Source organism: Anabrus simplex, chromosome 2, assembly GCF_040414725.1.
Source record: "Anabrus simplex isolate iqAnaSimp1 chromosome 2, ASM4041472v1, whole genome shotgun sequence".
NCBI classification, from domain to species: Eukaryota; Metazoa; Arthropoda; class Insecta; order Orthoptera; family Tettigoniidae; genus Anabrus; species Anabrus simplex.
In genome coordinates this window covers 620,425,336-620,451,189 of record NC_090266.1, presented here as the reverse complement: position 1 = coordinate 620,451,189, position 25,854 = coordinate 620,425,336, and positions in this window count along the sequence as shown.

Below are 25,854 nucleotides of genomic sequence, written 5' to 3'. Positions count from 1 at the left end.
CTAATGCAACTGATGTCGACATGGTTACCAATACAGACCAATGCCGATTTGAGTATGAATTCTCATGACCTGGGAAAACTCTACCGAAGCTGCTGTTTAGAGCGTTGCATTTACTACCTACTCGTACACAATTCAAGTGCATATTTCCATATCAGAATGCCTCGCAAAGAAACAGTTCTTCTATTTTCTGGAAACAGGTGGTAAAATTCGGCAAACACATTTTCGACGCACTACAACATAGCCACCTCACATACTGCGTAAGCCTGTCAGGTAACCTGCCTTGCATACATCAGTGACTTGCTTCAGCAATCTTATTCAGTGCATGAGGCTGTTCCTGTTTTACCAAATACTACAGGCCCTATGTGTTTACTATGCAGCTGTCATACCATCCTGGATGCGTAAAGTACTGGAACCGGAACGAATGGTTGCATCGCGTCTGTTTCTGGGTTCATGGCTGGTCAAACTGACACAAGTTTATCGGCCAATGCCTTCTGAAGGATGTAAATTTGCACTCAAAAATCATAACACCTTAAATCACGAAGTACTGTCAGCCTATTGACGTCTATTTCTTTCTCCATTACAGACTATATGCACGACCGATGGAACAGTCCGTACGTCATGACGTCAACCTGCAAGACAGGATCGTAATTCTCAACTTGCATTCTTTCCTAATGTCATTGGCCTTACGTCCCACTAACTACTTATACGGTTTTCGGAGACGCCGAGGTGCCAGAATTTCGTCCCGAAGGAGTTTCTCTACGGTCCAGTACATCTACCGACACGAGGCTGACGTATTTGAGCACCTTCAAATACAATCGGACTGAGCCAGGATCGAACCTGCCAAGTTGGGGTCAGAAGGCTAGTGCCTCAAATGTCTGAACCACTCAGTCCGGCATCAGTTGAGTGCACCATAATACCGAGCGGCTCCATGACTAAGTGGTTAGCGTGCTAGACTTTGGCCACAGGGTAGATCTGGTCAGTACTTGACTCGAGAAGTGGGAAACCGACTTGAGATAACTGCAGTCGCTTAGGTGCGGCCAGTATCCAGTATTCAGGAGATAGTGGGTTCGAACCCCACTGACGGTAGCCCTGAACATGCTTTTCCGTGGTTTCCCATTTTAACACAAGGCAAATGCTGGGGCTGTACGTTACTTAAGTCCACGGACGCTTCCTTCCCATTCCTAGCCCTTTCCTGTCCCATCGTCACCATAAGACCTATTTGTGTCGCTGCGACGTAAAGCAACTTGCCTTAGAGATGTGGGAAGGAACTAGTGTCGCTTCCGCTGAGACTCCATGATAAGTAGTTCCTTGGCTTAAATAAGGGTAGTGCATTTCATTTACGAATCATGAAAGATGTATAGTTTTTCTGGAAAATGCAGATCTTATCAATTACAGTTTGACACAGGTGATGAAACGGACCAGAATCGTTCTTGTCAGCTGATGGCCCTAACGAATGACAACCGTCCAATAATATAGTAAACATCACGTGTTGCTATTGCTAGCCTGGTGCAGCCTTGTAAGGCAGACCCCCCGAAAAGGATGGTCGGCATCGGCCATGTATAGGAAATTGCGTGTTATTGTGGTGGAGGACAGTGTTGTGTGTGGTGTACGAATTGTAGGGATGTTTGGGACAGCACAAATACCCAGCCCCCGAGCCGAGGGAATTAACTATTTGAGATTAAAATCACGGATCCGGCCGAGAATCGAACCCGACATCTTATGAACTTAACGCCACTACGCTGTCCATTCAGCTAAGGATCCGGGAATCCTTCAATAATGAAAGTTAACAACTCCGCAACAGTTTTCATTGTGAACCAGTTACCTGACTGGGGTACTTCGAGTAGTTTATAGAAACGCTAGTGAAGTCGTCATCATTCATTATCAATTTTATCATTACCACACAACGAACGTAACGATTGATAGTCCTTTCACAATAACTCCACATTCTCTCCAAATACCAGAAGGATTGACAGCTAATTACATTGTAACTGAACGGACGCAATAGCCAGCCAGTCTACTTACCGTCCGTAAGATCGGTTTACATTAGGTTAGTATCTGTAGCTAGTAGATTTTTAGTGACAAACATAACGATAATCTGCATGTAAACCGTTGGGACAGTACTAGCCCTAGTGTCTGTGACAGGATAGCGGATTTCAAGGTGGGCCAGTCCGGCCCTGCGATGTAGGGGGTAACGCGTCTGCCTGTCACCCGGCGGCCCTGGGTTCGATTCCCAGCCGGGTCAGGGTTTTTTAACTGTAATGATTAATATCCCTGGCCTGGGGACTGGGTGTTTGTGACTTCCTTAATCTTTCTTTCCTCACACACAACATTGCACACTACCGCCATTCCAATTACACGCAGGTTCATACAATATGTTGCCAGTAGGGGCAAAAGATCCACATGGGTCGACGCCCCGAACAAATAGCATTAAAAAAGGTGGGTCATTTACTGTTCCACTGAGCTACGCCCACTGCCATGTTTTCACTGTGCTGCGTACTCTCTTGCGACTGTACTACACTAGGGAAATATAAACAGGATGTGACTAGCGGTAGAGGCAAGGAAGACGAAATGCCTTGTGGATCCTCATGTCTGCAATCCTTTATCTGTATTGTCAAGTGACTTGCCTATCTCATATATCACCCTTTACATTTTCTCTAGTATACTTTAAGTGCATAGATCTAGTGTTGGTCCGCCTCAATGGTGTAGTGGTTAGTGTGTCTAGCTCACACTCTTGGATAACCGGGTTCGATTGCCGGCTCTGCTACAACATTTGAAAAGTGGTACGAGGACTAGAATGGGGTTCACTCAACCTCGGGAGGTCAACTGAGTAAATGGGATTCGATTCTCATCTCTTTTTTCAATTTGTTTTACGTCGCAACGACACAGATAGTTCTCATGGCGACTATGGGATAAGAGAGGCCTAGGAGTGGGAAGGAACCTGCCGTAGCCTTAATTAAGGTACAGCCGCAGCTTTTTTTCTGGTGTGAAAATGGGAAACCAAAACCATCTTCAGGACTGCCCACAGTGTGGTTCGAACCCACAATCTCCAGCATGCAAGTTCACAGCTGTGCACCCCTAACCTCACGGCCAACTTGCCCAGTGTTTCCCACCTCAGTCATCATCGAAGTGATTTTCCGCGGTTCCCACTTCTTCTTCAGACAAATGCTGAGATGGTACCTAACTTAAGGCTGCGGCTGCTTCCTTCCCTCTTCCTTGCCTACCCCTTCCAATTCCACTTCTACCGCCTCAAGTGTAGTGTCCTGGAGCGTGAGACATTTGGTCGGGGATAAAACTGGGGAGTAGGATTAGTTCCTCACCCAGCGGCCTCACCTGCTATGCTGAACAGGGTCGATATTCAAATAATATTTGATAGATGTATTGATTCGCCCACATAACGCTGTGTATCCATCTGGTAAGTATCTAAGTAACTGTTCTGTATGTGTTGAAGAAAGTTTCTGATGATAGTTTCATGTTCGTAGAAGTTGAGTGCGGTAACTAACGTCACTATTGGAAAGATCCGATTTCCATATTACTTTGAAGAACGTAAACATAGGAAATTCGACCTAAAGATTTTCAGTTAAATGTGAAAGCTTGTTACATTCACATGAAGACATATATCGATGAGGAAATAATCTAACATGCAATTAATAAGCGGGTGTTCAACTTCGTGACTTTCCGAGTGAGCGCATTACTACAACGAGAAAATATTGTCACACCGTGTTTGTGTAAGGAGTAAAATGGATGGCACGACAAAACGAAGAGAAAGGTTCGGAAGTCGCTCACAGGTAAAACATTGACAATATCACCATATCATCAGGATTCTCTCGGTTCGCCTTTCTACTTTATCAACGATGTTAGCACAATACTTATAGTTTCAGAGAGGGCTTCAATTTCAGTCTCACTTCCAAAATTATACGAGGAATAACTTGATTATATTACGGCACTTACCCACGCACTCGTACCTTTGGAACACAGAGGAGAAATGAGACATCTTCACTTACCTAAAATAGAAAGAAAACACATTTAGTGTCGTAAGCAGTAGAAGATAATAGGACAGAACAATGGAGCGAAGGAACGAAGGAAGGGAGGGAGAGATAATTAGTCTACTTCATGGTAGTTTGCAGTTTGCATTTTCACACACACACACACACACACACACACACACACACACACACACACACACACACACATACATACATACACACACACATATATATACAGGATATTTCAGTAAAATTGTGCAAAAATTAATCAAGACAGAGGGGGTACTCTACTGAACTTAGATTCTCAGAAGCCAGCTTAAGGAGAAATGGACTTAACATGTCTATTACTATTACCCTTTCCGGATTATTTTCAGCTAATTTTACATGTATTTATTTACACTTCTGTACTCACAGTTTATACAATATTTACGGTTAGTTTGTTATCATTAACTGTAATAATAAAATAACTGTAAATAAGGTAGATTTTTTTTTTACAAACTGCTTTACGTCGCAGTATTTCTTCTAAATGCATAATGAATAAGAGTTCCCTGCATTTCGCAGTTTTGTTCCTTCAGAACGACGTACAGTAACGTAAGATCCTCTCGGATCAAGTTGTTGTTGGTTGCTTCTGAACAGCTATTAAGGTGATGCATGTTTCAGCATTGGGATTAGTCCTAAATTAAGGGTGTCACGAGATGACATTACATGGTGGAATTTTATTTTTAATTGTGACTATTGCTGTTAACTTGTAGTGAACACCATGCTTTCTAGTAATATTTCTTAACCAATCCAAAGCTACTGATAGTCAGTTTGGTTCAGGGAATTGTACGTTCATTGAATTTGAACGTGTGTGGCTATTTCTTCCTGTCCAAAACTTTTCAAGTACACACAATCTCGTGATAAACAACGATATAAGAATCTTTTAATTTACTTCATTACATCTTTCCGACCTCAGGAACAAAAATAACATACCGCGATTTTCTGTACCACAAATACAGGACGTCACAAAATTTAAGCTTCCCAAAAATAAATGGTAACTTTATCAGACTTCACTGGATTTCGGTAAAATCCCAAATCTCACTCGACATTACTGTTAGAAACATGTTTTCATCATCATCATCATCATCATCATCTGTTTACCCTCCAGGTTCGGTTTTTCCCTCGGACTTGGCGAGGGATCCCACCTCTACCACCTCAAGGGCAGTGTCCTGGAGCTTCAGACTATTGGTCGGGGGATACAACTGGGGAGTATTACCAGTACCTCGCCCAGGCGGCCTCACCTGCTATGCTGAACAGGGGCCTTGTGGAGGGATGGGAAGATTGGAAGGGATAGGCAAGGAAGAGGGAAGGAAGCGGCCGTGGCCTTAAGTTAGGTACCATCCCGGCATTCGCCTGGAGGAGAAGTGGGAAACCACGGAAAACCACTTCCAGGATGGCTGAGGTGGGAATCGAATCCACCTCTACTCATTTGACCTCCCGAGGCTGAGTGGACCCCGTTCCAGCCCTCGTACCACTTTTCAAATTTCGTGGCAGAGCCGGGAATCGAACCCGGGCCTCCGGGGGTGGCAGCTAATCAGGCTAACCACTACACCACAGAGGTGGACAGATACATGTTTTAACATAGAAAAATTTATCCTGACGTAAATGTTATTATTATTATTATTATTAATATTATTATTATTATTAATATTATTATTATATTATTATTATTATTATTATTATTATTATTATTATTATTATTTCTTATCTGAACTCGTATGATGTTTGAATTTATCATGTTCACCACGACTATATTATCGTTATCATATTCATAACTGTTATCAGCTTGAACAATACTTCATTGATTTTTAGCACGATATTTAAACTTCGCATTTTACAGTTTCTTAACGCCATTTTTACCGCATTTAAGCGTTTCGTACGCCGACAAGAACAACAGGCACTTCGCCTTAACATTATGAAATATCTATTCGACACACGCATTGGTAAATTAAGTGAACAAACAAATTACAATCTAACTACAACATTAATACAAAGTAGACAGACCTGTTAATGAAGTCATCCTGGAGTCCTGGCTACATGCTGGCCAGCTTGTTTCAGATTGAACCACACATGACTAGAGAATACATTATCTTCTTATACATTACTTATAGTTACACAGATTTTACACTCGCTATTAATTTTAAAACCACAAATAACGCACTAGTCTCTCTTATCACCACGCTAACGTATTTTCCGTATGCCGGACGGCAGCAAACTGTTTGTGAGAGCTACTTTTCTCACCCTCCGGTTATGCCAGGTGTTGAAGAGATATCAGACTACGAACTTGTCTCTGGCTAGTCTCCAAACTCCCTTCATTGATTTACAACACACAATAGTAAAAATGAAAGCCAGCTACGTACTTGGGTGATAAATATCTAGGCCTTCACGGTTTTCGTCGGCAGAAGTTCAGGAATTTTATATCAATTCCATTAAGTATTCTAACTCGAACCACCCACATGAATATATATCCCAAGTTATTCCGAGGGAACAATTACCGAACTTCTTCTCGGAGACACGCGGCGCGGGTTCCTTCGCCCGAACATTCAAGGAGAGTGTGTGAATATCCACGGGGGGGGGGTCTGTTTATAAGGTCCAAGATGACGCTACCCAAGTCATGAGGTCTGTGGTGCAATCCTATAATTTCGTAACCGCTGGACCAATCTTCCTGAAATTCACACAAAAAACTCAACCATAATTCCAGTTCACAATGGTGTTGTTTTCAAATTTTTCCCATGTTTACAATGAGCGTAATTAATTAATTTCATGCACGCGACTTCCCAGGCTTATTTGCGGTTTAGACCACGGCACGTGCTGTTAATCTGCCGATACAGACGCCAACTTTTCTCCAGGCTTAATTACATTCATTTCCACATTGCGGATTCTATTTCATTTAGTATTTATTACAAATTTCGATTCTTTATTCCTTGATTAACTATGTTGCCAAAATCTCTCGTTGTGAAGGTTTACTATAGATTGTTAATTATTTAATACTCGAAATCAGCCGAAGTGTCGCGGCATTTTACGAGCGACAGTGAGTACGGTCCCACGGTGAACTGCTCAAGGCTATGAAGGTTGAGCTGATTTCGCAATAAAGAATATGGATGCACCAATTGTTATTTGTAGCTGCAATATTTATCTGCAACATTTATCATGGTAGAATTATGAGTTCAATAGTCTATTGTGGATCTGGTACCCCTACCCTCCCATGTGTAGCGGCGCATAGTCTTATGCTTGAAGAATGTATTCGTAACTGCTAAAACATACTACCCCAGAAGTCCAGCAAACTCTTCCCATTCCTATTAGCTTCCATATCTTCCCCACATTTACCAATCACCCTTTCGTATCCTTCAGTTCTATTTCCAACTCTCGCATTGAAATCGCCCATTAGCACTGTCTTATCCTTGCTGTTGACCCTGACTACGGTGTCACTCAATGCTTTATAAAACTTGTCAACGTCATCCTCATCTGCAACCTCACATGGTGGATACACTGAGACACTTCTCGTCCTACCTCCTCCAACTGCCAAATCTACCCACATCATTCGCTCATTTACGTGCCTAACAGAAACTATGTTGTGTGCAATGGTATTCCTGATGAACAGGCCTACCCCACACTTTGCCCTTCCATTTTTAACATCCTTCAAGTACACTTTACAATCTCCTATCTCTCCCTCGTTATCTGCCCTTACCTCAATATCATTTACTCCTAGCTCATCCACATGCATCCTCTCTGCTGACTCAGCCAGTTCTACTTTCTTTCTTCCATAAGCTCCATTAATATTGATAACACCCCATCGAATTCCACTTCGTTCACCAAGTTGTTTGCAAAGAGTCCGTCGCCTCTCAAATGGGAGTGGGACTCCGTTACTCCCATATGTCCGAGGCTTGCTTAAAATATTCTTGCCGGGCTGAGTGGCTGGCCTTCTGACCCCAACTTGGCAGGTTCGATCCTGGTTCAGGCCGGTGGAATTTTAAGGTGTTTAAATATGTCAGCCTCGTGTCGGTATAATTACTGGCACGTCAAGGAACTCCTGCGGGACAAAAATTCAGCACCCCGGTGTCTGCGAAAACCGAAAAGAAGTTAGTGGATCGTAAAGCCAATATAATAATAATTATTAAAATATTCTGAGCTCGGAAAATTCTTGAAGCAGGATTCTACCATACTTACACATAGTCCAAGTGCAGATCTCTCCTCTAACGCGTTAGGGACCACGGTGACCTAGCCGCCTGAGCACAAGGTGGACCATGACTCAGAATATGTCCGAGATGACCACTCCCATTCCGTAGCAACTCGTATCCCGACTCTCACAACTTACTAGACCACTCAGCCGGTGACCATGGTTCACGAACTAGGACGTGCTACACTAACCCACACCATGAACCATGAAAGAAGGAAATAATAATAATAATAATAATAATAATAATAATAATAATAATAATAATAATAATAACTCTTCCTTCTTTCTTAATCCTCTTACCATCCAAGTTTGGTTTTTTTCTGTGGGACTAAGCGAGGCATCCCACCTACTCTACTGCCTCAAGGGCAGTGTCGTGGAGCGTTAGACTGTGGGTCGGGAGATTAAACTGTGAAGGAGGACCAGTACCTCTCCCAGGTGGCCTCACCTGCTATGCTGAACAGGTGTCTTGTGGGGGATGGGAAGATTGGAAGGGAGAGACGAGGAAGAGGGAAGGAAGCGGCCGTGGCCTTAAGTTAATTACCATCTCGGCATTTGCCTGGAGGTGAAGTGAGAAACTACGGAAAACCAGTTCGAGGATGGCTGAGGATGGAATCGAATCCCCCTCTACTCAGTTGACCTCCCGAGGCTGAGTGGACCGCTTTCCAGCCCTCGCAAATTTTTCAAATTTCGTGGCAGAACCGGGAATCGAGCCCGGGCCTCCAAGGGTGGCAGCTAATCACACTAACCACTACACCACAGAGGTGGATAATAATAATAATAATAATAATAATAATAATAGTAATAATCATTATTATGATTACACTTATGAAGTAGAAGTGATCAGTATTAGAACGTGTTTTACATTTCTTCATCGTAAAAGTTCTTTAAGTTTCTTCATCACTATTACGTCCAGCTCCATGGCTAAATGGTTAGCGTGCTGGCTTTTGGTTACAGGGGCCCCGGGTTCGATTCCCGGCAAGGTCGGGAAATTTTACCATAAATGGTTAATTCCCCTGGCACGGGGACTGGGTGTATGTGCCGTATTGAACCTCATCACGACGCGCAGGTCGCCTACGGGTGTCAAAACGAAAGATCTGTACCAGGCCTCTCCGGAGGCCACACGCCATTTATTTATCACTATAACCATTCTTTAAACAATTTCATATAACAGAGCAGTCACTAGCGAGCTTCAGCCGAAGCAAGTCACTCAGCGCTCTTACTACTACTACTACCACTACTACTACTACTACTACTACTACTACTACTACTACTGCTGCTAAAATGTTTTCATTCCTACCCTGAAGAGGGGAGGCGGGCCTCTTAGACTGTGACGCCGTCTCTCAGGCCGGGAGATTTGTTACTGTGAAGGAGAAAATGAGGGGGTTGGCGGCCGTGGCCTATAATAGGAACTCTCCCGGCATTCGCTTTAGTGCAGGAGAATCGAAAACCACGGAAAACCATTCTGAGGACAGCCGACGGTTGGGGCCGCCGTGAGGTCCAGCCCTGTCCCGTCTCCCGAACGCAGAGGCGTAGAGCCACGGTAGAGCCGTGGCCACCCCTCCTCTGCCCGGTTGGCCGGTCAGAGTGCAGAGGTGTGGGACCACGGACCAGCCGAGACCCACTGTGCATCTAACGACGTCAGCGTTCTGACCTCTCGCCCATGTTTACAGCGTAGAGTAACTTGTACTCTGTGTTTGTTCTTAAGTGTATATGTGTAATTATACTTCGTGTGCTTTCACGCTACGAACTTTAACTTCTATCAGTGTGGCTAATGGGATAAACCATGATATGGGGACTATATTAAAAGAAATATTTATTAACATTTTATTCGTCGTCAGCGGACATAGATTCTACGCAACCAATTCCCTTCGGGAATCAGCATCTTTATCATCTGATGGCCAGACAGGCATCAATTTTTGAAAATGAGACAAAGTCTGTCATAGTGCATTGGCACTGCCGGAGGCTCCAAGTAGCCAACGGAGTGGCCTCCATGTTATGCACTAGCCATGCGTCTTGGCGCGTGTGCTATTTAACAACTGATGAGCCAACTTAGCACACTAGGGCGAAACGCTGGCAACCAGGAATGAGTTAGCTGGAAAATTTATAATGTCCAACAACGGACCAACTATGTTGGTATGTAAATTTACTCATTCGGAACAAATATTTCAGGTTCCCTATGGGAATCAACATCTTTATCGGTTCAACTCAGCCAACAAGTCAACAAAAACCTACCTCTGTGAATGCTCCACCACATCTACAGCAACAAACAACTCAACAGCTGCAACAATTACAAAGACGCGAACAACATCATGTAAGTTGAGAACTTACTAATCAACCTTCTGTGTCTTTAGCCCCATCACGACCTCTTTTACAACCAAGTAAACTTGCAGAACTTAAACGTGGGCACAAAACTATAGGTTATCGAATGCCTCGATGCTGGAGCAAAGAACCGATCTGCAGGACGAATTTAGGCGTTCGGGTATAATTAATGATATCTCTCTTTTTGTGAGAAACTGAAATTTCGTGGCCATATGAAAGCACCATACAGGCTGACCATACGTTCTAAATGGTTCCAGAAATGGTCAACAGATGTCGGAAATGTATTGATTCAATGTTATGGTATCTGGTATTTTCGCGCAAATAATGTTATCTACTGAAAGATGGCTGCTCGAAGGAAGTTGTTGTTTCCACAGTCACCCGTAAATGATGCTGAAATATCAAAACAGTTGCTTCAAGACAGTGATTCGGAGTTTAAAGGCTCAGATAGAGATCCGGACTACGAACCAGATGCAGCGGATATTGAAATATCAGAGTCAAACAGGAAATCTGAGGTAAAAAACCCGCATAACCTCAATTATTACTTATGCATACAGATAACGATATCTGCAGTAGTTACCATCGTGTACACCAAGCACCAAGTACTTGCCAAAGTAAAAAGCTATTGCTTTTTTAAACTACAATAATACTTTGTGTTTAACAGAACTATTGTGTGACCAATGTGTATTCTTATGATTTCAAATGCAATAGCATATATTATTCCCTAGTTAACTTAATTCACGGTATATGAAGCCATTTTTCAGTTACCATTATTTAATGAAATGTTGAATTATATGAATTAACGTAATGTTCTTGTTACGGGCTTGCCTCTCCAACGGAAATTATTCACCACCTACGCCAAGTATTACCGACAGTAATGCAGATACCACTGAAAATCAGACAGAGGATGCCGCACCATCTGTCGGTCACGAAAGCATAGCCAATAGAGGAAGAAAGAGAAAAGGAAACATGAATGTCCTAACTGCTTGCCAGATAAGGAGAAACGGAGGTTTGTCATACTCAAATAGGAGGGGTAAGGGCAGTCGCGCTGAAGCTGAAAAATTGGTCCTGGACTGTAAATGTAAACACCTTGATGAAGAAAGGTCAACCAACAAACTTTTCAGGAAGTTCCAGCAGTCCCTTAGGTTTGAAGTACGCCCTGTTGAACCTTCAAAGCTAGCTGATGTTACAGTATGTCCCGTATGAGGGGGATTCCAGAGGCTTATCATGAGTACTATAAGACCCTGAAAACAGAGAATGAAACATACTGATCATGTATATTCAAATTGTTTCGTATTCAAGACTTTCATATAACAATGTAATCTATCTCCAGTAATGCAATTACTTTCAAAATAAGGTTTCCAGAAGTGCATGAAAAAATATTAGAGGTACTTTCTATGTGTTAATAATTTGTGATGTACCTGGTCCAGGCATTTTTAATTTAAAATGTAGTACAAACCAAATTGGAAACCATCAGTATTTTTCATAAACCTTCTCATTGCACTTCCCAATAACATACAAATTAATGTCAGTTACCATTATTTACAAACGAACACCTCATATAACGAATCACTGCCGGAATAGCGTGCCACTGACAACCACGCCAGTTGAGAACACAACTATCTGGCTGCACTGCTGAACGGCTAGAGTATTAGACTTCCGTTCTAGATGACCCGGGTTCGATTCACGTCCGGGCCGGGGATTATGAACTTAACAAATACATTTCTATAGCTCGGAGACTGGGTGTTTCCGTTGTCCTCAACACTTGTACACGCAGCACACGACACTCACCACCACTATATTAGCACGCAGCATTTCTCAAATGGTTGGCGCAAGAAGGGTACCCAGCCGTAAAATGTGCCAAATCTTCTACAACCCCTGACTCCACAGAAAAAGCGGAATAAAACGCTGTATAATAGAAATAAACCCAGCGGCATCGCTGCTCGCTTAGCGCCAAGGCAGTCCGGGTTTGATTCCGGCCAATGCGTGTGGGATTTACGAAAGGGAATGTTACGTCCTACGGGTTGGATGCCACCTGAAAATGGAGGTCCCGTGGCTTATAATCACAAAAGTAAGAGTCACTTAAAACTATAAGCGTAGTTTACCTCTTTAATAGATAAAATGAGAATACAACGGCAAAGTGTTCGTGTACCTTTCAGAGACTGGCACTCTCGACCAGATTGGTCGTGGAAAATGGTGCACATTTTTAAAGCAGGTGTTCTACATATCCACCATTAGTGGTATTACATACTCGACACCTTCCGTGATAATTCTCTTGAACCCATCTCCGTGCCTCGTGGTTTTGACTGATGTCCTGAGTAGTTTCCAGGACAGGTTTTCGTTGTTCTTGCAAGGTTTGCACTTCTCTGTGAAACTCCTACGATTTCTTGGAGCCCCAAAAGAAGTAATCTAAGGGGTTTACATCGGGGCTTCTTGTCGGCCAGCCGGTATGACCCAAACGCCCAATCTATCGCTGCGGATAGGTGGCGTCCAGGTGGCGGCGCATTGCATTGGTAATGTGCAGGGATGCTTCATCATGTTGGAGCCACATATACCGTCTGGTATAAAGTGGAACATCCTCTTGTAGTAGTGGTACAGTGCCTTCAAGAAACTGTAGATAAGATAAGCCAATCAGTATATGAGGTAATGACACAGGTCCTACGGTTATGCCTCCAAACATCCCTGCCCAAACATTAATGGAAAACGGAACTGGTGGTGCCAACGTCCCATAGCATGGGCATTGTTCTCCGGCCATACACGAGTGCTATGGTAATTAAAGGCGCCATTTCTCGTAAAAGAGGTTTCGTTTGTGAACAAACTATGACTCACGAAGTCTTCGGGTTGACGATGGACCATTCACAGAAGACCATGCGTAGTGCATAATCTCTCTCCGGTAGGTGGTGAACACGCTGCGGACTGTACGGATATTGCGGGTCTTCCCGTGATGTGCGTAGGTTGGTCCAAAGGAACTACTCCCGCCATTTGGCGAGTACTCCTGCCGGGAACCTCTGCAGTAAGTTCTAATAAATGTGATCCTCTGCACGAAGATCACGTCTAGGTCCACCCAGTTTCACACCCGAGTTTGGCATTGGCAGTGTCGGCTATTTACTGTATAGCTGCTACAAGACAACCTCTCACTAGAAGAGACGACCGAGCTCGATAGCTGCAGTCTCTTAAGTGCGGCCAGTATCCAGTATTTGGAAGATAGTGGGTTCGAACCCCACTGTCGGCAGCCCTGAAGATGGTTTTCCGTGGTTTCCCACTTTTACACCAGGCAAATGCTGGGGCTGTACCTTAATTAAGGCCACGGCCGCTTCCTACCCGGTCCTAGCCATTTCCTGTCCCATCGTCGCCATAAGACCTACTGTATCTGTGTCGGCATGACGTAAAGCCAATAGAAAAAAGAGACGAGAACAGAGTGAAGCTGTTGACCTACAGAGGTCAGACTGAGTACTAGGATATTGAACCTCTTACCGGAAGAGGCGAGAATGAGCTTTTTTGCTAGTGGTGTACATAGGACAGAAAGGACAGACGACAGGCCGCAAATGACATTCACGATACCCAACGATCGCTCAGGCTGAATGTTCTCACCTCTCTAATATAGTATACTGTAGTTCTAAGGAATACAGAAAGAGGAAATAACCAGGTGTTATAGAGAATACGTCTTTCCCGGCGGTCCTGACAGGAAAATGCTTCAGCAGCTCTGGTATGCTCTTCCAATGCTTTCTATTCTCTTCCTGCATACTGCTATTCTCTTCTCGCATAGTCCTAAGAATAGTTTTACCTTCCTCCTGCATCGTCTTTAGAAGTGAGGCCTTGTTCTCCTCGAACATCGCTCGCAATGTTTCTATGTCCATAATAAATCTCTGTACGTCAAGATTTGTAGTCTACCATAATCGTAAAATTGTAATTATAGCATCAATTATGTATCTAAACCAGATTTTTCACTATATAAACCGTCAATATCGGTCAAATATTATACATACATACATACATACATATCTTTATTACCCACCTTAGAATACACCATCGGCTTTACAGGTAATAAAGACAGACAGAGCGAAACCCAGAAACAAAAAGAACAAACAAACAAACACTAGGCACTACATCTCTCCTAAAACTACTTAGCAAAATTATTTACCTCTAAATCTACTGTGTCCTCCCACACGCACGCGGATAGCCGGCAAACGTGCAGGAAGCACCGCACTACAAATTACCCTATTTCCCTATTCCCCTATTCCTACCAACCACCTAGAAAAATATATATATATAGTAGACCGGTCTCTGCGTCAGCCCTGGTATGGAATACATGCCCACCAACCCGTTGATCGCAGGGACCAGCCTCGCCACGTGAGAACTGATCTTATTTCTCACCTACACCTGCTGACAATGTATTCCTTACCTACCATGTGTGCCAAGCCAGCTTGGCGGAAACCGGACCCATCACATGGCTTGTCACACACTTCCGCTATATACGTCACACCTTCTCTGTTCATTGTCAGCTCACTACCTTCCCTCTTCTTTTTCTTTTCTTGCCGTGCAGACATGCTAAAGCCTAGCTTCTTTGGGTTGGGTCAAGCCCCAACCCGTCCCTCTTCCCTTGATACGCCACCTTCTCCTCTCTCGCACTATTCCCGCCCGCTACATCTCACCTTCTTGAACTTAAGACTTAAACATCAACATTTTTTTTTTTCACTTACACACAAACAGACAGTTTCCATTCCAAGTCCATCAGTTCACTCAGTCTTCACAATCTACAACACCACACTTGCCTCAAACCGTTGGACTTAATTTTTATACTTCCAACATTTTCTCCTTAACTACAGTCCCCCTTAATCTATCTAAATTACTATTACACATTAAACTTAATACATAAACATCAAGAATCCCTCAATTTTACACCCTTCATCAAGGCATCTACACCATTTAATTTTTATTTATTTTTTTACCTACTTTCATAATTTCCATACTGCCAACATTTTCTCCTTAACTACATTCCCACTTAATCTATCTCAATTCTATCACATATACCTTCTTTATACTTCTTCCTCACAAACAATCCCTTTTTTTTTTTTTCACTCCTCATTTACACACCAACAGACAGTACTCCATTCCAAGTCCATTAGTTCACTCAGTCAACTCACTTTTTTTTTTACTAAGCTTTACACTACCCTCAAACCTACTCAACCTCCCCTTTTCTCAACGCTTACCTAATTTTCTCAGGCTTTCCCTTTGCCCCGGGCGGATCACCTTTCCACAGGGCAAGGTGCTCTCCCCCTTTCCCCTAACACTAAAGCCCCCTCTTCTGATATCATGATTACCATGATACCCTTCCCGCATTTGCTCAGGGCGGATATCCATTCCTCTGAGCAGAATGCCTTCCCCCTTTCTCCCTCAGCACAAACCACATTATCTGCACAACCCCTGTTACTCCCTCAATTTCTTTATAAATATAGCTCTGGCCACATTTAAGAATTTCGTTATATTCGTTCCTTTCTCCCACTCTCTACATAACCAAGATGTTATCTTATAGCTTTCCCCTACCATATGCAGCTCCTTCTTACTTAGTAGTTTGATCTTTATCTCCGCCAAAGGTCGGCATTGATTAAAATATGCAGGTCCTCCCACTTCTCTCCACATAACACACATCTATCCCTATTCTCACTACCTACCCAACCCCTATTCCTCGGAACACCCAATAACCACCAATACAAACCTCTCTTATCCCTTCTACCCTCAAACTCCGTTTTCGGGTTTATTACTTCCACCAATTTATTTAAAACTGATAAAGAGACTCTCTCTCTACATTCCCCTATTAAGCTCTGTCTTTCCATATCTAGTAGTCTTCCCTTTATCCTTTCCCATACCCATTTATTCCTACCATCCCCCCAGACCTCTCCATATACCCCCAATCCAATCTTTTGTAACCATTTTTTGCACTTATTCACCCAGTAACCTTCATTCGTCATACTTTTCTGAAAATTAAACGTTTCTTGTACTAACGCCCCACCCTTCCCTTCCTCCAATCTAATCCAGTACTTGAACACCCTCTTAGCTATTTCAACCTCTATCGATTCTTTACAGACTAATCTGGCCCCGGCATTGGCTGTACAATTCGGTAGGTCCATCATGATCTTGCTAAATTTCGCCACCACCTGGTTTAGTTCACTCCTATCTTCCTCCATTCCCCATACTTCAACCCCAAATAGCATTTTGCCCATTACCAGTGATTTAAACACCGTTTTCTGAATTTTGTATTTAACGTCAGGAAATTTCTTTTCTAATGCCCCTACTACAGCAAGCGCTCCTCTTCCTTTAAGTTTTGCCTTCTTACACTGATTTTTCCAAGAAGCATTCTTACTAATTATTACACCTAGGTACTCAATTTTTCCCCCTGGTTTAATTTCTTCCTGCTCCAGTCTCCAGACTTCCTTATTCTTTCTCCCACCCCTTTTCCTACACACCAATATCTGAGTCTTTCTTACATTTACTCTGAGAGACCATTTCCTAGTATATTCAACTACCTTGTCCAACCCTTTTTGCAAACCATTTGCCGTCAAAGCCAAAATCAATAGGTCATCCGCGAATAGCAACCCCGGAACCTCCATTTTCCCCACCCAAGGGCAATGCCATGCATCTCCACCATGACCCTCTAAAATATTATTTATAAATAATATAAATAATATCGGGGATAGCTTACATCCCTGTCTCACCCCGCTTTTCGATTCAAAACACTTACTCAACCTTCCATCCTGCAATTTAATCATCACAAACACTTCCTCATAAATAGTTTCAATTGCCACCCTCATTTTTTTCGACATTCCAACCTCCCCTAATCTCAAAAATAGCGCCTCCCTACTGAGCGTATCAAAGGCTTTTTCTAAGTCAATCGCTGCTATAAATAATTTACGCCCTGCTATCCTCACATACTTTGTAATCAAAGTGTCCAGAATCCAAACATTATCAACTGTATTACATCCTTTTCTAAATCCATTTTGGAACTGAGATATCCTACCGTACTGTTCCGCCCAATTTGTTATCCTATTCGCCAAAACCCCTGTGTACACCTTTGACAGCGAGTCTAGGAGTGTAATTCCTCTATAGTTGTTTGGATCACTACTAGCTCCTTTATTTTTATAAATAGGGCATAATACCCCCATCCTCCATTCTCTAGGAAATTTCCCCGTTTCCAGCAACCTATTAAAGAATTTCACAATCCCTCTCAACATCGGTTCATTTGCCCCTACCTCTTTCCATACACTATTGGAAATACCATTCACACCTCCTGCAGCCTTGGGTCTAGCATTTTTTAATACTGTAATTACCTCCTGCCTTGTTATCTCCCCATCCAATATTGTAATGCCTACTTCCAGTTCCCTTCCAATTTGTGACTTGTCTATTTCTCTACCCAATTTCCTCTCCCCTTCTAAAAGCCTTTTAAAATGCCTAACCCACTCGTTTTCTCATATTTTATCTCCCTTCCCCTCCGGTTTCGTTCTTCTGATCTTGTTTATTGACTCCCAAATCCTCTCAAATTTCTTCTCTCTGCAATATATATTTATTTTTTCAGCTTCCGCCTCCTTCCATCCTCTCTTCTTCTCATTCAATACCTCTTTATATTCCCTTCTCAATTTACAATATTCCTTCCTTTTTTCTTGCGTACCCTCCTTCCTAAACTCCGCTAGGGCTCTCATTACAACCTCACGTTTTCTCCTACAGTCTTCATCAAACCATCCATTCATTTTATTCTTTTTTCCCTCTACACTTCTCCTCACTTTCTTCCCCACCCTCCATACAGGGAGTTCAATTAATTTTAACACGTTCTCCATATCATTCCCTTCTACCGCCCTTTCAATTCCTACCCTTAATATATCTCCCTCCTCTTTCAAATGCCGTCTTAATTTCTCTTTGGTATTATCATCCCATACATACTTCCATCCTCCATTCCTATACCTCTCCTTACTTTCCTCCATCTTTCCCTTCTCATCAGCAACCAAAGTTCTCAATTTTATTTTGATAGGCATATGTTCTGTCAACCCATATTCTAACACCTCAAAACTTATTATTCTCCTTAACGCTATCTCTGAGCTTATTCCTATGTCCACCACACTCCCTCCATTTGTTGTAATATACGTCAAATCACCCACACTATCCCCCTTCATCCACCCATTTAAAATAAATAAATGTTCTAGAGCACATAACTCTAATAACCTTTCTCCATAACTATTTACAACATTATCCTTGCTCTTCCTTTGCAGTATCCCGTCTACTTTTACTTCTTTCCCGTATACCGGTACTCTATTGCTCACTCTCGCATTCCAATCCCCCAATAAAATCATCCCATCTTCTACATACATTCCTTTAATTGTGTTTATTTCTTCAATCAGTTCGTCAAAAAAATGTTTATTTGCATACACTGAATCGCTCGGATGGTTATAAAGCAGTGCCAGACAAATTGCTTCCGCTGCCCCCTTCCCCATTTTTACTCTCAACCACACTACCCCTTCTACCCTAGTCTGTAACGTCTCCACCCATTCATCTATCTCATTCCTTATTAAAACTACTATGCCCCCTGGGTTTCGGCCCCTCTTCCCTATTTTTTCCCTTAACACGTTAACTACTCTATAACCGTCCCATGTAATTTCAACCCCCTTCCCTAACCACGTCTCTACTAGAGCAATAATCTCAAAATCTTTCACTAAATCCACAATTTCCTTATTCCCTAACTTCCCCATCAACCCCTCAATATTCAGCATCCCTATCACCATATCTAGTTATTTATTTCCTCCCCCTCCCTCCCTATACTTCTGCATTTCACCACTTCCCCCCTTACTTCTCGTGATTCTTCCTTTTGGCTCCACCCCATCCCTCTCTTTCTTCTCACCCCCATCCTTCCCCTTTTCCGTGCCAGAGCCTTTTTTCCCACCCCATAGATCTTTTAAACTTAAGGATCTCGCCTTATTTAACGCCTGCTTTCTCTCCAGGTTTATTTCTGCATTATTCCTATTTGGGGAGGTTAAGTCACTACCCTGACTCCTTTCCCTTCCCGTCACCTCTTCACTACCTGTGTCCACTTCACTTCGGTCTAGTGTCCTACTTGTTGATTCACTCCTTCCTGGGCTGTTCTGACTCACCAAGGACTCTGCTGTCTTCGCTACCTGCCCGCTGACACCGCAGTCCCCTCTTCTCTCTTCCTTCTCCGTACTGATGTCGCCCTGCTCTCGATTTCTGCAACTCATTTCCTCCTCACATTTTTCCATCCTCAGCAGTTCCTCCTGTGTCCACGATCGCGACCAATTTCTGCCTGAAGTAACCAGACACCTCCCCACTATCTTGACTCGCAATCCCTCCGCTCTAGCACGCCACATATGCCGCTTATAGACCTCCAACCGCATCCTATCTTCTTTCTCTATCTCAGCCTTCAAATAAATGTTCGATCCTTTCAAATTTCCAGCATTCCTCAGAAGTATATCAGCCATCAGGGTTGATATTAATCTTAACTTCACCGGCCTATGTCCCTTGTTCCTTCCCACTCTATATATATCATCTATATCAACTTCAGAAAAGTTTATCTTCATTTTGTTCGAAACTATGTCCACCACTTTCAATACTAATTCCACTTTTGATTCTGTTCCTTCCTCAGGTACACCATACACAAACACATTTTTTCTTGCCGATTCGTTCCTCGCTAACCTCACTTCTCTCTTCATTGCTGTTAATTCCTCTTCCAGTACCACCACCTTCTTTTTCAAGCTCTCTACCTCATCTTCTATCTCCGCTAACTTGTCATTTACACCTCCAATTTCTTCTTTTATAAAACTTTTTAAGTCCTTCATCTCCTTCATTTGGGTTGCCTGGTGTTCCTGCATCATTTCCTTAATTTCTTCTCCTTTGCTTGCTTCCTTCACCACTCTCTTGATCTCTTCAAGCTCCTCCCAGCCGAACGGTCCCTGGTTTGGACCCGGATTCTTTTCTATACCTCCTACCACCAGCAGCGTCGCAATAACCGTCGCACACAACATAATCTCCAACAGTCCTTTATAACCACTAATTTCTCTTCCTCTCTCAACTCCACCTTCCTTCCAACACTGCCTTGCACCATGCCATCTTCCAATTCTTAGCCTGTATTGCTGTATCGTTATTCCCATATTGCGCACCTCAGCTCATTCACACGTCTGCACTTCCCGATGTCTCGCTCGTAACTGGTCAAATATTATATAATTATAAAAATACGCTTTATTTGTTAGGGTCTTACCTACATAGGATGACATTAAAAATTTGCACGATCAAGAAAATATCTGAATTCATGCCAGAGTATGCCACATAATCACACATACTGTAGTCAAATAAAACCAAATCGAACCACATCAGGCTAAATCAGGCTAACTCAAGCTATCTCAGGCCAAATTGAGCTAAATCAGGTTAAATCGAGCTAAATCAGGCTAAATTGAGCTAAATCAGGCCCCACGCTTGGGAAAGCCATTAATGCACCCGTTGGACGTCTTAACTATTGTGCTCGTTATCAATAAAAATAGCTAAAGTGACAGGTCTCCAAGAACAAGAGATTAAGAATAAGCAAAACTGTTGCTTTCCAAAGTCAGATGGGAGAATGGAGAATGAATGTCGACTGTAAACTGGCGAATGACCCAGTGACCGACTGTATGCTAACAGCTGGCAAGTAGGTGACCTCGTCGAACTTCTGCGCATCTCAATCGCACATATCGGAAGTATTAACAAATTCATGATACAAACTTATTATCACACAAAATTCACTTCACGTGTAATATTAAGATCAATGCTAATAAAATGTAGAATATATTATCATTAGGAAAATGAGCATCATCTTCCAATTGCCGTATTTAATTATAACACCAGTCGCCTGCTAAATTCGACATAGTCGGTGGCATGTCTTTCAACCCTCTTGTAATTTCCTTGGTACACATCCCTTTCTTTCTTTCTTTCTTTCTTTCTTTCTTTCTTTCTTTCTTCGTTCCTTCCTTTCAAAAACGGGTTTATGCATTAGCTGCCGACACAGGTCTATAGTTTCGTGGCGTAAATCAGATGACCATAAATAAATAAATAATTATAAAAGTAGTAACTCATCAAAAGAAAGCGGCACTTGTGCAAAGTCCACTGACACAAAGATATACCACACAGTCTTATCAAAGAACACTATCAGGCCTATCGAAACTGTCAGAATACTTACGAAATTTCCGAAAATGACATTGGGAGAATATGTCAGCTTGTGGCGATTTCAGAAACCCACCTACGATAGTTACACATGGGAAACGGATTGAAGGGGAGAGAGTCCAAGCATGGTCCGCGGAGCCACAGCCGAATATTTCTTGAGCTCACGAACTGCGCCGTGCGTAGTAAAATTGGCCTTCTGTCAAAGTATGGCCAACCGAGGTCGAGGCCAGGACGACTAGTTGCACAAAGGGGCGGCAGCTCCCGGAGGTCCTTCGCTTCCGCCAGCTAGTCTCAGACTGAATGTTTCTTTCGGCCTCCGTCATGCGCTGATGTACCTACAAAATCCTACGTGACAAAACCGGAGCGCTGCTATTGGTTGGAACTCCTAGTAATTGCTATTGGTGGAAACTCCTAGCAGGAATTTCTATGTCCTGTGTTTCTGACCGGTCCGGAACATAGCAGCTATATTCCGTGCTTTGGAGTGCGCACTTCTTTGGAAGTGTGTGTGACGTATTACTCGGCAGTTTGCGTTGCTAAAGTTGTGTTTTGAATGAGTTGTCCTTTGAAGAACTAAGTCAAGTTATTTAAGGTAGGAATCCGTATTTGTTCTTTTTTTTGTTAAGTAATAATTTAAGTTGACTATTGAAAGCTGTTACTAAAAAAGTTATCTTTTTCCTCTTACCTCATATAAATAGGCCTAAATTTTTAATTTGTTTTCTTAAGCGTTCGTATTTGTAGTATAAGTATGACAGTTTTATAGTTTAAATATTGTATACACCAGAATAGACAGTTAATAATAATGGGGTATGGCCTTCGAAATATGCTGGTGCAGGTCTTTTACTAGTAGACGGCCTATCAGGCGATCTGCATGTATTGAGAGGATGGTGCCCTACCTAAGATCACGAACATCCAACCCCCGAGCTAGACGAATTAATCAATTACGGTTAAAACACGCAATCCTGATGGAAATTGAGTCCGGGACTCCTGTGCCAAAGGCCAGCGTGCTAACCATTTAGCCATAGAGGCAGACAAAAGGCAGCTGATGTAATGCTACGTTATTCTTGATAATTGAGTATCCTTCTGAGGGTATTAAAATTAGAGTGAAAAAGTAAACTGATGACAATTCTCTGACAATTTTCTGTTATTTCTTTTAATTTCTAGATACCGCTGAGTGGAATGGTAGTTTAGGGGAAGGCCTAAAATATAATTTTCAAATATGTATTTTCTTAGTGGTCTCACCAATAAATTATGTAAGTTATATACGTAATTCAATTTCCGATCATTTGAATGGATGAAAACCATAACGGTGTAAGTGATATTATTAAAAAATGAGTTAAGTGCAGGATGTAACTCTGGAGGATGTATCTTTTCACCAGCAAAGAGATACAAGTGATAGCGGTAATAATATATTCTGCGCTCTAGTGATGGGTGGTATAACTACAAATAGCATACTTTGTATGCGTGTTAAGATGTTTAAATGCCTTTTTCTCTGAATGGCCAAAATGCTACTTATACCGTTATGGCTTTCATCCAATCATTTATGACTTATTTATTTTTACAGTACCGGCTATGGTAATAGATATTCATGAAATTCGATTTTTTTGCTCAGTCCATATCAACGCCGGATCACGAGAAAATGGGTGAACAGAATTTGATAAAAATCGGTATGTAAAATCAGGGAATAAGGCACTACTTGCCAGGATATAACTAATTTTATTCACGCTGGTATAAATGGTGGTTTAGGGGAAGACACCTCAAATTTAATTTTTAAATACCTACTGTATGTTATTGGTCCTGTCGAAAAGTACGACATAACAAAAGTTGTAAAGGATACAATTCCCGATCATTTATGTCTATACAGTTTTTTCTATTCGCTTTACGTCGCACCGACGCAGATAGGTCTTATGGCGACGATGGGACAGGAAAGGCCTAGGGATGGAAAGGAAGCGGCCGTGGCCTTAATTAAGGTACAGCCCCCAGCATTTGCCTAGTGTGAAAATGGGAAACTACAGAAAACCATCTTCAGGGCTGCTGACAGTGCGGTTCGAAGCCACTATCTCCCGGATGGGAGCTCACAGCTGCGCGCCCCTAACCGCACGGCCATCTCGGCCGGTTATACAATTTTACCATACAGACTATGTTAATAGAATTCATGAATTGTAGATTTTTGTCGCTCAGTCCATAACAACGCCGAACATGGAAATACTGTTCAGTCGTGTTAACTGGCAATGATTTTTATGATGATGATGATGATGATGATGATGATGATGATGATGCTTGTTGTTTTAAGGAGTCTAACATCGAGGTCATCGGCCCCTGATGGGACGAAGTGAGACGAAATGCAATGACAAAATAAAAATACAAAATCCTCCACTGACCAGAATTCAAAACGTGAGGACGAAAAATGAACGGATGGATATGAAGTTAAAACAATCAGTGGAGACGACCCGCAATGCCTCAGTCTCAGAAACTGAAGGAAAACAATAGTAATACTAAAGTATGAAGGCTTTCACGGCCGGTGTCAATATAATCAAATTCTTCCGGGCTGTTATGCCGTAGTCCACTCCTCTCGCTTCTCCCAGACGTTTCGACTACTGCTGCGGTAGTCATCTTCTGTGGCGTCGTGTAGATACGCTCTCCTGTATACCGCAGTCGCACAGGTAATACAAACCTATGGTGTTTCACACATAGCGGCGCCATTTACAGGCAACGCAAACCTATGGTTTTCATCACATACGTGTACTAACCACAGGGACTCGTACTATCCCGTGGTGTTCCTTATATAGTGGGTACTAATTATAGGCAAGCCAGAACCCTGGTGTCGCTCATATTGTGCTACTAAACACAGTTACGGTAAAAGCCTGACCGCACGGTGCTCCTGATGACTACTAATCACAAACCTATTTGGTACCTAACATAGTGGTACTACGCGCAAGTAATAACGACCCACGGTGTTCCCCGCGTTGTGGTACTAATCACAAGTAGTTTCATGGTTCTAATCCAATCATCCCTTGGTCGTCCCTTTTAGTCGCCTCTCATGACAGGCAGGGGATACCGTGGATGTATTATTCGTCTGCCTCCCCACCCACAGGGGGTGTGTGTTTGGTCCGCGAAAGGTGTTTTTATTTCCCTCAAGTCAGCCGGCAAGCTGGTTAGGACCCCCTATCCGCCACCTGGGACGCGCCACGTGGGAGTATCACCTCTCCCCCTGCTACGCCCGCGTAGCAGGTTCGTGGATGATTTTTATTATAATTGTCTTAAGGTGTAAAACCACGTAGTCATCGGTCCATATCGACAAGGAATATTGTGAAGATGATTCTAAAAAAAATGAGAAAAAATTGTGAAGTAACGATCGCTTGAAGAATCAGGCAAGAGGGGGTCATGGAAGAAGGAAGGGCTACCTTTACATTTGATGCCCCAATATCACGGAGTCGGAAGAAAATTAATGTAAAAGCCTACAGTATCCAGAACTCACAGAACCGATGAACAATAACAACAATAACAACAATAACATTACATTGACCATTGCTGTGATGTGATTTGTTTCTTCTGCTGCCACTCATCTCATCTCATCTCATGCTGCGTCTCGAGTAAAACAGCATGCCTGAATCCTGGCGGAAAGTAGCTGGGGGTTAGATTACTTTGCACTTGCTTGAATCCTTGAACTTACCGTTCCATCATTGGTCGTCTACCTCGGCTACTTCGATAGAGCAATGTCGATTCTCGGATCTTGGGGTCGTTACGGTTTTTTTTCTGTCACTTCATTGACGTATCGGTAGGGTTCAGAGAAGAGCATAACTAATTCAAATGAGGAGCAAAAATGTGCTTGCTAAAATTTTATTCAATAATATCACAATAATTAATTTACCAAAAGACAAGAAAAATCAGTTAAATTTGTCACAATATGTTATAACGCAGTCACAATGCATAACGTGAGTGGTGAAAGGATCTTGAAATTGTTTATATTATTGTCTTCCAAAGAATGAAAACGCAATGTAAGATTTGTGGACAGCAAAACCAAAAAATTAATAGAAAACCTGAAAATAGGGCAAAATTGATCCAAACAATAACTGAGAGTTATCCCACACGATCCGTGGAAAATCTGACATTCAGCAAGTAGAATTCCAGATTTACATTTAATTAACGTTA